The sequence below is a fragment of the Canis lupus genome, chromosome 7, assembly GCF_003254725.2.
Source record: "Canis lupus dingo isolate Sandy chromosome 7, ASM325472v2, whole genome shotgun sequence".
In the NCBI taxonomy this organism is placed as follows: domain Eukaryota; kingdom Metazoa; phylum Chordata; class Mammalia; order Carnivora; family Canidae; genus Canis; species Canis lupus.
The window spans coordinates 48,682,355-48,696,531 of record NC_064249.1 but is presented as its reverse complement, the minus strand read 5'-3'; the positions used below and the strand labels follow the sequence as shown (position 1 = coordinate 48,696,531).

Here is a 14,177-nt window from a genome sequence, read left to right as displayed (position 1 = left end):
AAAAAAAATGGACTCTAGAGCTAGACAATCTGAATTTGCTTCTGTATATGACATTTGGAAAAAACTTAATCTCTCTGTATTTTGATTCCCTCATCTAAAATGGGGATAATAATAATATCTATTTCACAAAGTTGTTATAAGGATTAAATGAAATGGATTCTGTAGGACCTGGAACATGGTAAGTGCTATTAAGTGTCAACTACGTATGTTGTTAATTACTTGCTGAGTGCTTATAGACCAATACCCCACTCAAAAAGCATAAACAATATTTCCATTGTCTTCTAGAAAATTCCCAACTCCTTAGATGAAAATGCCACTCAAGTCAACAAACAATTTTGTTCAAAGAAAAAGGATTCAAAGAATTAAACACAACTGATTCTGAGTTGCATACTCCAGGGAAGTTTCTAGTAGAGTTCCACAGGAGCCACAATGCTAACCACATGTGAAATCTGTTACCAGCTCAAACCCTCAGCTATGAATTATTCTTTTTTACAAAAAGGCAAATATCAACACTCCTCCTCTTCATTTCCACACATGAACAGATTATATGGGTTTTTGCCTAAAGAATCCAAGGCATCCAGAACCAAAGAACCCTACAAACAAAAGACACATTCTAATGTCAAGCATTTGTACAACACATCTCAAAGTAACCAAGCCCTTTAAGTCTCCAGAAGACTCCCCACCAAACACGGAGCTTGACATAGACATAAACATAGACATAGACATAGACATAGACATAGACATAGACATAGACATAGACATAGACATAGGGCTCAATCTCACAATCCTAAAATCATGACCTGAGTTGGAATCAGGAGTCAGATGCTTAACCAAGTGAGCCACCCAGGCAATATTTTTTAAAGGTAAGTTGGTTTTTCCCCCATTCTGCCATGTGTCACAATTTCTGAGATTTGGAATGTGATCTGATAGTCCTCATCACTTATTGCAATTTTATCTCTCTGATTAAGACTCAATTCCTACCTTTACACAGCATCATCCTTGATCATCCCAGACTAAAGAGGCACGTCCTTCTATTTTATACTTGTGAGCCTGTTAAGAGGAGTCACTATTGGTTTATCTTTCCCCTTTCCCCACTAAATCTTACATATGGTATTTGTTAAACAAATTTTATCCCTTAAAAATGCTACTATATTGTGATTATTTCCTTATCCCATTTATGTTGCCTCTAGATATATGTATAAAAACCAACTGTATTACAGTTTCAGATGAGTAAGCTAGAAAGTAGGGAAAAAAATGGAAAAGGCATCAGGACCATGCTAGTACATAAAGAAGTCCTTGCTTTTGAACAAGGCCTTGGCTTTCACTTCATGAACTTTACCAACAGCCAGCGTTTTGTTGTTTTCTTTTCTTTTAATGATGTTATTTTTAATTAAGTAAAAGAGTAACAAAGCTAATCTTTCACAAATGGAGGGAAAAGAAGGACTCCTTCACTTTACGAATGAAATCTTGTTTCATTTCCCCTTTGATGTCTGCATTTAGGTTGTTTGTGACCTTGGCGAGTAAATTCTACCACTGTGCGGCTGAGGTTATGACACAGAAGGGCCTGGCCTTCTCCAAGCAGCATTTGCTCACCCCACAGAACTTATCTGGTGATTCCAAGGAACAAATGGCTTTTGCTAGGCTCTTCAATAATATGATTTGCATGCTTGAAATGAGATCGCCAAAGTAATTGTAGAATATTGCTTGCCATTACCATCATTAAAAACAGGCAGATGTAGGAGCACTCCCAGGGAAAATCTTCCTGCTGGGTTTTCATGGAGATAAGTGCACAAAATCCACTTTTGAAAAGATGTTGAATGGAATGAATTTGCCATTCACTAGCTGTCTGATGATGATTTGCTTGTTAATTGGAAGTTTAGGCTTTAGAGAAGCCTTAACAAATTTGATTGCTAAATTCAGGAGGTTTACTCCCTCCTTATAAGCCATATTCAGAGGCATAAATCCTACTTTTTGCATGTGTGTCTATGTGCTCATTTACAATCTCTGTGAGAAGAAACCGAACCCTGACCCTCTTGTCCGTTCCACTTTCTGGAGTGACTTTACCAACAAATAAGGACAAAACATTTTGTCCCTTAGTGTCTCTGGGGCCCAAATATTCACTAAGAGGAGAAGGGAGAGAACCATGAGATAAGTTTAAAAATGTTCTTAGGTTATTTTCCAATGTATATGTCTGTTGATTGTCCCATACTATGTTTCCAATAACTGGGAGGCTGGACCCCACTTCTGGGTACCATTTTGTTTACTTTGCTAATCAGCTCCACTGCTGCTAATAAACTCAAATAAAACTTTAAAAAAAAATGTGGAGGCAGTGGAGAGAGCCAGAGAGCAAACATTTGTTTGGAAATCCTGCTGCTTTTCTTCTCTGTTCAGACACAGGCTGAGTGTCCTCTGATCCAAACAATGTCAACTAGCTGGCAAGGTTAGCAGCCCCCTGAGAAGGGTCTGCTTTATTTTTAATGACCACAGTTGTACATCTACAAAATGACTTTATTCATCCCTGTCATTACCTATCCAGATTAGTTTCCTTTAAGTAATGATAAGTTTATTGCCAGCCAAGGAGAATGACAACTGCCATGTGGAGCTACATGAGCAGTTAGGTAAACAATCTAGACAAGAGCTCCTATATAGTGTCATACAGCATTTCCAAGATTGAATAGTTCTAGGAAAGAATGGCTAAATATCCTTTATTTTTCCATCCCTCCCAAGGATTTAATAGTGTATATGTACATCCATCTAATAAGCCTGCACTGAGCATTATTTATATAGCAAATGATATTGGCATACAATTATATATAACATAGATACAGACTGGAATCAGTTCCAAGCAGAGGCCTATGAATAACAATTATTTTAAATATTTAGTAAATTAAAAGCCTCTCCATGATCCTTAGTCCTTGGAGTCTTTGTAATTACAACAACACACCTAGGCACTCCTAAACTACAATAGCCAGGAGGAGGTAAACCTGTTCCTCTAAAAGGTTTAAACTCCAGGCTCACATCCTTATGCAGCTTGTAAGACAGAGATCACTGTGGTTGCACTGATTTACTCCAAAGTTTTTAATAGGTGGTGTCTATGTGCCACAGTCTGTGTAGGTGCTGGCAATATAATGGTGAGGATGGTCTCCTCTTTCAAGGAATATATAATCTAGAGGGGATGAAATGAAACTGAACAGCTGTAGTGGTAAAGCTTAACAAGAATTACTTATGAGGGAGGAGCAGCCAACTTGGTCTCAGAGATCTAGGGAAAGTTTCCTGGAAAAGGTGACCATTAACTGGACATCTTAGTTGTCCATCCAGAATGACTGGATTCCTAGTCATTCCTAGATGGTTTTGATGGAGAAACATCATGTACAGACTCAGCTACAGGAGACTGAAACATGCTCAAAGGCTGGGTGATGTTCAAGAGAGCTGGTAGGAAGTGTGAGCAAGGAAAATGGTAGTGCTGCTGAGAATGGGGATCCTGGGGCTGCGAAGTAGACAGGCAAGGTCATGAAGGCTTTTGTATCACTGGCTCCTGGCCCAGTGATTGCTCAATAAATATGCAGAACGAATGTATGCATGAATGAATGAAAAGTCGGGGACATACATGAAATCCTAGCACTAATGAGGACCAAGAAGAAACATTCACTTGCTCAGTTTAGGGACATAACTGGCTCCCTTTCATACCATTCCTGTGACTCTAAAAAGGGACCAAAACAAACAACTGTGAAGCAAAGCATATTAATGCCAAAGCTTTGCTGAAATCATAGAGAAGTCACCTCAACAGAATGGAACCCCAAAGGCTTTGCCTCTGACTTCCCCTTAGAGCATCTTAGAGCTGGGGTCCTTCTGGTGAGGATCTGCCTATTTCCTCAAGGGTCGACCAGACATTTCATTTCTGGTTACCATGTGGAAAGTAGAAACTGATAACATTTCTCTCAATGATGTGTAGAAATTAAGTGAATTTTCGAAAATAATTTAGAAGAAGAGACCATTTTCCCAGGAGACTTCAGGATAGGAGAGGGGAACCACACCAGTAGAGAAAGGAGACAAAAGGGAAAGATGTACTCTCTTCCTCAAGCTGCCCCTCACTATCCCTCCAAATGACCCTTTCTCCCAGCAGCTCTCTGAATAATGCTTGAGTCCTAAACAAGGAACTTACTCACCTCTGGAGTTTCAGCCACACCCCAGAGGCACAAGAATGCATCCTATAACAGACACATGCTGCTGCCTGCCTGATAATGAAACAACAGATCACTGATGGGGTTTGATATGAAAATTATGCTAAGGAGACCCTTGGCTGGCAAAGCAGTGACTGCAAGGGGGGGAAGAGTTCAGAGAGGACGGGGTCTCTTGCCACTTGAAAGCAAAGCAGGCCTCTGTCCCATTACAGTAAATGAAGTCAGTCACAATATGTAATTTATTTTGAATTGCAAATTGTAGGAAAGCAGTACATGAGATTTTTGTTTGTCAGAAAGAGGCATAGTGTTACAAAGGCTGAGAAACCACACACAAACCCTGCGACAGAGCCTGCTATCTTTCTGGGTTTCTTTTTACTCAAGATTTTTAACATCAGTGGTTCTTCACACAACACACACACACACACACACACACACACACACACACACAGTACAATAATGCCATTTATTTAGGTAGTGTTTGCCCTGTATAATGCTAGGACAAAGTAGTCTATTCTCCTTTAATCTATACTGAATAACTGCTCTCCTACATCCTATGAACTTATGATAAAACACAGTGTTTATTTACCAACGTTGAGGGGAATTAAACGGAGCAAGCAGGGATAGTAAAGAGTTACCAAGTTTTACCCAAGGTCAGCTTTGCTGTTAGTAGTCGAGCTGGAAATAAAAGTCAGGACTCCCCCTTCTTTTTCCTGTCCTGTGCCCATTGGACCAAACTGCTCTCAATCAATAGGCAGCCAGTTATGACGGATTCACATTCTACCCAGTGTCAATAAAAACAAAAATCAAGTTTTAATCAAAACACATAACCAAGATCTACATTTTTCTTGGCCACAATAAATCTTCCCCAAAGGAAGCGGGCTAAAATTCTTTACATTTAAAAAATGAGCTCCGCTGGGACTCCAAATTCCAGTTCGATTTTTGAGCCAAGGCATTTTTTTTCTTTATCATGCACTTAGTGCTGTAGTGTGATAAGGGCCCCATGCAGACCATAAAACTAATTTATCATCTGTAAGGTGTACAAAGAAAATGGTAGCTGCCTACTTGTCTGCTTGACATATGAGGTCATTTTTGCCGCTAGCTTTCTAATACTGAGCAATTTTATCAGCTATTTATATACATTAATTGTGGGTACCCATATGTTCAATGTTGTATTTAATAATGCATTGCATTGAATATGCATTCCTTAAGTTTTAGCATGCAGCAAGCATCTTGCATTTAACTATTTGGTTTGCCTATTAAAGTCCATAATTCAGCTATGCCATGTTACCTACTCTCTCAACTGAATTTATGTTTCTTTAAATCTGGCTCACCCTGCCGAAACCCATTGAACTGGACAAGGCCACCTCACATGTCCCAAGGGCTCCAAGCAAAAACAAGCAGAGGAAGTGCCATGGTCTACTTAATAATACTCAAGCAAAAGGATTATTTGATGAATCCCTTTCCCCAAAGGACAACGGCATATTCACGCTTCACAGTGTAAATATAAATACAGTTCTCAGGCAACAGAGACACGGGACGCTAGATAAAGTGTGAAAAATACCACGGCAAACGGCTATGCCAGAGTGATTTCTTAACTATCAAGAGGGAATCAGTTCAAACATCCTAAGCAATCCCAACCCCCTACTCCCCAAGGCTTCCCTAATTTATCCCTCAGAAAAGAAAACAAAGTCAGTTTAGCTGGTTCCTTGGCCGACTGATTGCTCTAGCCATTTCTCCATGCTAGAAAACTCACTTCCTGATAAAGAGAAGCCCAGCTCATCACACACCCTAGGCGATATCTCCCCACAAGTTCACATGTCACAAGTTTTAACACTTGCATCATAAAATTAACTGCTGTAGGACAAAAACTTAAATGGCCTTGATCAAAGACAAACAATTTCTATGGGTATAATAATCTATAAAGTATTATTCCTTGAATGCCTTGGCTCAGAATACATTTTCAGAGGAGCTTTTGTTACCCAGCAGAACAAAAGAATAGTAGATTTTTGATCCCAGGGAAAAAAAATCAAGGCAGTCAGGCCCAAGTAAAACACAGCAAATGGCAGATCAGTATAGGCAAACCCAGCCTAATAGCCCAGGTGGTAAGGTGGGCAGATGACCAAAGACAAAGGAAGGTGCTGAGCTGCTAGTCCGGGAAGGAAGATAATCATGTGTCTTTTTCTTGCTGGAGTCTATGATCTACATGATTTGGGTCACATAATCTGGCATTTAATTGTGTTCAAAAGTCTTGCTACAATTGGTCAACTTGAAATGATACAGAAAATAAACATGGTACCCCCCAAATTCCTGACTGGTTCAAGGTATGTATCCTGACTATTTGCCTGATGCAGCTGCTGTCTGTATGAATGGAAAAATCCATATATAAATGCTGACATTTCCTTGGTTTTTCTGTAGAACTCTGAACCTTTAGCTTCTGTGTAGGGTAAGCAAGATGTAAAAAGTAAGCTGTGATGAATACCCCCATGAATCTTTCCAGTTATCCAGCCACCAAGCAAAGATATCTGAGTTTTGCTCAGCTTTACCAGACATTCCAAAGCTAAATCTTTCTATTTGACTGAATAATTAGTTAAAGTCTCTTTGACCTAGACCCTATGACATCAGTCAAGGCAGCCTGGGTCAAAAGACTCGGTGTCATTGCACCTGACCCTTTCAGTGTCTCCTCCTTCCATCTCTAAACTCTTATACCACACAGCCTTCTACCATAATTGTTTCTTTCTCTTCAAGAGAACCACTTAGAGCCATTAGTCCCATGTCTGTGCAGTCCTTTGTCCCCTGGTCCCAGGAAGCACTTGCTCTCTCTCCTTATAAAATTTCCCTGAAAACCCAGATATGCCTGGATTAGCACTAGTAACAGATAAGGCCCCACTATGTAAATATTCTCTAGCATTGACATTTAATAATGTTCTGTAAGAGAGCCATCTCCTTAATCAATCTGAAATGGCTCCAGGCTAAGTAACCTGACCATACAATCATGTATAGTTTGGAACTCCTATCCTAGCCCCTTTCCCAGTATGTTAGAATCATTGCCAAATTTACCAGGAGGAAAAACAATGTTGGCTATTATAGGAGTTTAATTAGTGCATTTAAAATTAATGTAAGGCAGTCGCACAGACTCTGGTAAAAATACATAACCAAGCAGGTAACTATTCCAGAAAGAAAATTCCTCAATAATTTCAGGAGCTCTGTCTACTAACTCAAAAATAAAAATAAAAATAAAAAGACTACTAAAAATAAGAAAATATTTCCTAAAAAAAAAAAAAAAAAAAAAAAAATTTCCTTAGGCCTAACATAAACTCTCTTTTGCCCCCAAGTTATGCCTATTTAACTTTGATACTTTTATGAGCTTTTACAATTTTATACTCTGCTTCATTTTTCATAATTTTTAAACTACAGGATGCCAAATTTGGTAATAAGTTCATGAAATCACTGAGGTCAGGAAAATGCTTTAGATCACTTAGAAGTAACTAAATAGATGAGAAAGGATTCCAGAATGTGGTTAGGTGAGCCTAAGGAGGAGACTGGGAAGGAACAGCTAAAGATATAGGAAGAAATCAGAGAATGTAGTTTCTAAGGAGCCAAAGAGTATTGTAAGACATTATAACCAACATCTTGATAGAGTTTTTCTTCTTATTCATTACACCTCCAAGTTTACTCCTCCTTAACTCATTGCTCCCTGGCTCTCTCACCCTTACCACTCACTACAACTAATCTTGTCAAAGGTACAATCTTCAGTTATAAGATAGATAAGTACTAGGATTGTGATGTACAACATGATGACTATAGCTAACACTGCCATATGAGATTTACTCTCTAACTTTCCTATATGAGTTCTCATTACAAGGAGAATATTTTTTCTTCCTCTGCTTTTTTTTTTAAACTGTATTTATATGAGAAGATGGATGTTAACTGAACTATTGTTGTAGTCATTTCACAACATATCTAAATCAAACCACAATGTTGTACACCTTAACTTACCAGTGATGAATATCAATTATTTTTCAATAAAACTGAAAAAAAATCTTTCTGTTTCTAAATTTAGGAGATACTGCCCTTGCCTGTCTTAATCAGCAGCATTTGAGAGCATCAACTACTTCTCAAGTCTTAGAATATTCTTTAGCTCCTTAGAAACTGCATTATAATGGGCATAAGTAAAAAAAAAAAAAATGGAAGCTTTTTTTTTTTAAGATAAACAATATATAATCTCAAGGAATCCTGAAGAGCCAAAATAATCCTGAAAAAGAAAAAAAAATGGAAGTCTCTCCATATCTGACCTTAAAACTTATAACAAAGCTATAGTAATCAAAACAGTGTGGTACTGGGATGCCTGGATAGCCCAGTGCATCCAGTTGATGGTTGAGTGTCTACCTTCCACTCAGGGCATGATCCTGGGTCCGGGATCAAGTCCTGCATTGGGTCCATGACAGGAGCCTGCTTCTCCTTCTATGTCTCTGCCTCTCTCTCTTTGTGTCTCTCAGGAATAAATAAATAAAATCTTAAAAAACAACAACAACAACAGTGTGGTACTATCATAAAGACAGACACACAGACCAATGATACATACAGAAAGCCCAGAATTAAACCCATGCGTATATGGTCAAATAATTTTCAACAAGGTTGCCAAGACATTACAATGGGAAAAGGACAGTCTTTTCAACAATGGTGCTGGGAAAAGTGGATATCCATATGCAAAAGATTGAAACTGGATCCCTATAATGTTTGTCCTTCTCCGATTGACTTACTTCCCTCAGCATAATACCCTCCAGTTCCATCCACTTTGAAGCAAATGGTGGGTACTTGTCATTTCTAATGGCTGAGTAATATTCCATTGTATATATATATAGACCACATCTTCTTTATCCATTCATCTTTCCATGGACACCAAAGCTCCTTCCACAGTTTGGCTATTGTGGACACTGCTGCTATAAACATTGGGGTGCAGGTGTCCTGGTGTTTCACTGCATCTGTATCTTTGGGGTAAATCCCCAGCAGTGCAATTGCTGGGTCATACATCAGATCTATTTTTAACTCTTTGAAGAACCTGCACACAGTTTTCCAGAGTGGCTATACCAGTTCACATTCCCAACAGTGCAAGAGGGTTCCCCTTTCTCCACATCCTCTCCAACACTTGTTGTTTCCTGTCTTGTTAACTTTCCCCATTCTCACTGGTGTGAGGTGGTATCTCATTGTGATTTTGATTTGTATTTCCCTGATGGCAAGTGATGCAGAGCATTTTCTCATGTGCTTTTTGGCCATGTCTATGTCATCCTTTGTGAAATTCCTGTTCATGTCTTTTGCCCATTTCACAATTGGATTGTTTGTTTCTTTACTGTTGAGTTTAATAAGTTCTTTATAGATCTTGGATACCAGCCCTTTATCTGATAGGTCATTTGCAAATATCTTCTCCCATTCTGTAGGTTGTCTTTTAGTTTGTTGACTGTTCCTTTTGCTGTGCAGAAGCTTTTTATCTTGATTAAATCCCAATAATTTATTTTTGCTTTTGTTTCCCTTGCCTTCATGGATGTATCCTGCAAGAAGTTGCTGTGGCCAAGTTCAAAAAGGGTGTTGCCTGTGTTCTCCTCTAGATTTTGATGGATTCTTGTCTCACATTTAGATCTTTCATCCATTTTGAGTTTATCTTTGTGTATGATGTAAGAGAATGGTCTAGTTTCATTCTTCTGCATGTGACTGTCCAATTTTCCCAGCACCATTTATTGAAGAGACTGTCTTTTCTCCAGTGGATAGTCTTTCCTGCTTTGTCGAATATTAGTTGACCATAGAGTTGAGGGCCCATTTCTTGTTTCTCTATTCTGTTCCATTGATCTATGTGTCTGTTTTTGTGCCAGTACCACACTGTTTTGATGATCACAGCTTTGTAGTACAACCTAGAAATGAACAAGGAGTAGTGGAAAGGGAGGTGGGCAGGGGATTGGGGTGACTGGGTGATGGGCACTGAGGGAGGCACTTGATGGGATGAGCACTGGGTGACATGCTATATGTTGGTAAATTGAGCTCCAATTAACAAAAAAAAAATCCACACAGTGGAGGAGAGGGAAGAAAGGTACTTGATGCAATGAGCACTGGGTGTTAAATGCAACTGGTTAATCACTAAATTCTACTCCTGATACTAACAATACACTGTATGTTAACTAAATCGAATTTAAATTTAAAAAAATTTTAATAAAATATTTTTAAAATATAAAAAAAAACTGAATCCCTCTTTATAGTACATACCAAAATTAGCTAAAAATGGATTAAAGACATAAAGGTAAGAGATAAAACTATAAACCCTTAGAAGAAAACATATGGGGAAATTTTAATGACACTGGATTCGGCAATGATTTCTGAGATAGGACACCAATGATTTGGGGGATAGGCAACAAAAGAAAAAAATAGATAAACTGGATGTCAACAAAATTTTAAAACTTTGTGCAAAGGACATTTTCAACAGAGTGAAAGGCAACTGACAGAATGGAAGAAAATATGTGCAAATCAAATATCTAATAAGCCATTAATAACCAGAATTTATAAAGAACTCCTACAACTCAGTAACAACAACAGAAAATGAACCACTTTAAAAATGGACAAAGGATTTAGAAGACATACAGATGGCTAAAAAAAGATGCTCAACATCACTAATTATCAGGGAAATGAAAATCAAAACGAGAATGAGATACCACCTTCCACCTGTCAGAATGGATAGAATCCAAAAAGACAAGAAATAAGAAGTGTTTGTGAGGATGTAGGAAAAAAAAAAAAAAAACCCTCGTGCACTGTTGGTAAGAATGTAAAATGGTGCAGCCCCTGTGGAAAACAGTATGGCAGTTCCTTAAGCATAGAATTACTGTATGATCCAGCAATTCTACTATTGGGTATGTATATGCCCCAAAGAACTGAAAGAACAGATTCAGAGAGACTTTTGTACATCCAAGTTCACTGCAGCATTATTCACAACAATGAAGAAGTGGAAGCAACCAAGTGTCCATCAACAAATGAACAGATAAACAAAATGTGATATGTTCCTATCATGGAGTGTTATCTAAGTTTTTTAAAGGAAGGAAATCTGACATATACTATAACATAGATGAGCCTAAAGGCATTATGTTATGTGAAATAAGTCAAACACACACATACAAAATACTGTATAATTCCACTTATATGAGGTACCTAGAGCAGTCAAATCCGTAGATACAGAAAAAAAGAATGGTGGTTGCCAGGAGACAGGAAAAGAAAGAAATGAGGAGTTAGTGTTTAATGAATAAGAGCTTCAGTTTGGAAAGATAAAAAAATTTCTGGAGATGAATGGTGGTGATAGTTGCAGAACAATGTAAGTTTACTTAATACCATAGAACTGTACATTAAAAAATGGTTAAAATGGTATATTTCATATTATGTATATTTTACCACAAAAACAAAAAAAAAATATGAGGGAGATCATTTAGGAAGGAGACTCAGAACACACTCCAGCTATGAATCAATTCCTGTATCTCAACAGGGAGTGTAAAGATAAAAATAATCAGGGGCACTTGGGTGGCTTAGTTAGGTGTTAGAGTCTTGACCAGCTCGGATCATAATCTCAAAGTTGTGCAATTGATCGAGCTCCAGGTCGGGCTTTGCATGGAGTGTGCAGCCTGCTTGAAATTCTCTCCTCCCTCTGTCCCTCCTTCTACCCCCCCCACCCCTACTCACACATTCTCTCTTAAAAAATCTTTTTTAAATAAATAAATAAATAAATAAATAAATAAATAAATAGCAATCATTTACAAAGTGAATAGTGCATCATTTCCTTGTGATTAGCAGGTACTCTAAGTCCCATTTTTCAGATAAAAATACTGAATCACAGACAGGCTAAGTAACATGTCCAAGGTTTTCTATAGTTTGCAAATTCCTACGCCAGCACCTTTCTCAGGAAACCTTTAGAACCACGGCCAAGGATACAGTGCACACATTCCAGTTTTCCTTGTGTGTCTCACCACAAAACCTTCCACAATGGTCTCATCCCTTCCTAACTCCAACATCTGATTTCTTCCTCCCTTCCCTCTCTTCTACTGAGCAAATCCACTCAGATGTGTAATCCCCTGTCTAATTGGCTTGCCTTTGCCCCATCGCTCTCTTTAGACTTAATTGGAGAACTGCGCCTTCAGGGCTGTTTTATGTGATTATGGTATCTATGGGCTGAGGAGAATTGTTGCTCTATGAATGCCTGTGATTGAGTTGACTCTGATCCATGGTGCCCTCAGCCAATGCGCTCCTGGAAGGGATGGAGAAATAGATGTACACTTGCCTTAGAAATGCAATCCCATTCTCCAGCTTGTTGCCATTACATCCAGCCAGTGCCATGCAGAGCCCTAAGTGGAGCCTGAGGTAAAACTAAAAATCAGTAATACTAATCCTGTCTTTTTAAAAAATTTTGATATTTTGCCCATCATGAATTTTTGCACTGATTTTAATGTTTTTAACATTACATTATTACTTAATTACTGAGTTCTTTGGTGTCCCCTTAAGTGTGCCTGAGGCAAATGCCCCTCACTCATGTCACCGTAGTTCCAACCTGAATAATATCTACCTCCATAACAAAAAAAGAAAGGAGAAAAAAAGGGAAAACAGAAAACAGCCTTCCCTGAATCACTTACTAAAACAAAATAGTGAAGTCAGGTGCCAGTCAAGTGTTCTGGGGATAAAAGACGTGAGAAGGATCAGCTATAACCTTAAGTAGAAAAGAGCCCAGCGTAAATGTCTTTCATGTACCTTTTTGACAAGATCGTTTCAACCTAAAATCAAAAGCTTATATTTAAACACCATAAATTGCATATCTATGAAAAATGAAGTCCCTACAGGCTAACTTTCTGCATTTTTGTTCTCTTTAAAGAAGGTATTAGAGCAATTTGGACTGTCTTCTTAAAAGATTTTTATTGTTTTGTGATAGGTAGCAGGAAGCTATCAACTGAATATGTAGCCAACAGGTCAGAAAGAAAGCAATGTGGCTTGACTGCTAAGTATGTCAGTTCTGTCTTCAACTGACCGGAGGCCCTTGCTTGTGTGTGTGGGTATGTGTGTACACACACCCACATTTTGCATTTCTCACCTCAGGCCTTGTTTATCAGCTCACAGCCAAGCAACCTGAAATAGCTTTGTTTTCTAAGCACTACAGACCTTTTCTCTTTGACTAAGAAATCTGTCAGGAGACTTGGCAGAACATTCTCCCACTCAGTGACAATGGGGATGAGCAAGTCTTCTCTCCCCTTTCCAGGGAACGCATTTGGAATCAGCTTGAGAATGCTCTGGTCAGATCTCAATGTGCAGGATTGTTGAGAGAGGAAAAACTGTCTCTTCGTTCCTCAGGCAAGGCAAATGCCATCACATTGCAGGCTCTGTGGGAGAGTGGAGATAACGAGGTATTTTGAAACAGCGGACATTGTCAGAAAGTACAGAAATTGGGAAAAGGGCTGAGGTGGTGAGTGATTATTTCTCAAAGGAGCAATGGAACACAAAATGGGTCTCAGTTTGGGTTAAGCAAGGGAGATGAGAAAAGGAAGTGTGTTATGAATTATTTACCACTGAATACAGTTTAGCTTTGATCTTAGTCCTAATTGTGCTTTGTCTTGGTGTGTATGAACTGAGATGAGTTGCCAACTCCTCTGACTGTGTATTCCCATGGACACACACATGCTCCAATGTTCCTTAAGGGATATACCTAGGCCAAGTTTAGATTCACTTATGAAGTATAAAATTCAACAGGTACTAGGAATGTGATCTACCAATAAATATCTTCCTCATCATGGGCTGAAGTGTCTAAAATTCTATCATTAGAGATGCATTTATACAGGTTAGTCATTATTTTCTCACTTGATCTTTTTATTTATAAGTAAAATGTGCCTAAAGAAAGAGGTGGCATTTATTAAGTACACAATGAAGTATCTCCAAAAGCCTAATATATTGTTTTTAATACTTAAGATGACTGTATATCTCATCTGCCCA

The 14,177-nt window shown here is 38.4% G+C and overlaps 1 long non-coding RNA gene across 16 annotated transcripts in view; it reads right to left on the bottom strand.

Annotated features, from left to right (window-relative positions):
• Positions 1–14,177, bottom strand: part of LOC112647822 (uncharacterized) — a 118,410-nt gene that overhangs the window by 13,674 nt on the left and 90,559 nt on the right. For 15 of the 16 annotated variants that reach the window (XR_004817059.2, XR_004817049.2, XR_004817057.2 and 12 more), the window contains one exon: positions 13,096–13,570. The exons of the other annotated variant lie outside the window; for it this stretch is intronic. This is a non-coding gene — a long non-coding RNA (uncharacterized LOC112647822). Of the gene's footprint in view, positions 1–13,095; positions 13,571–14,177 lie in introns of those variants that run through there. 16 annotated transcript variants of the gene reach the window in all.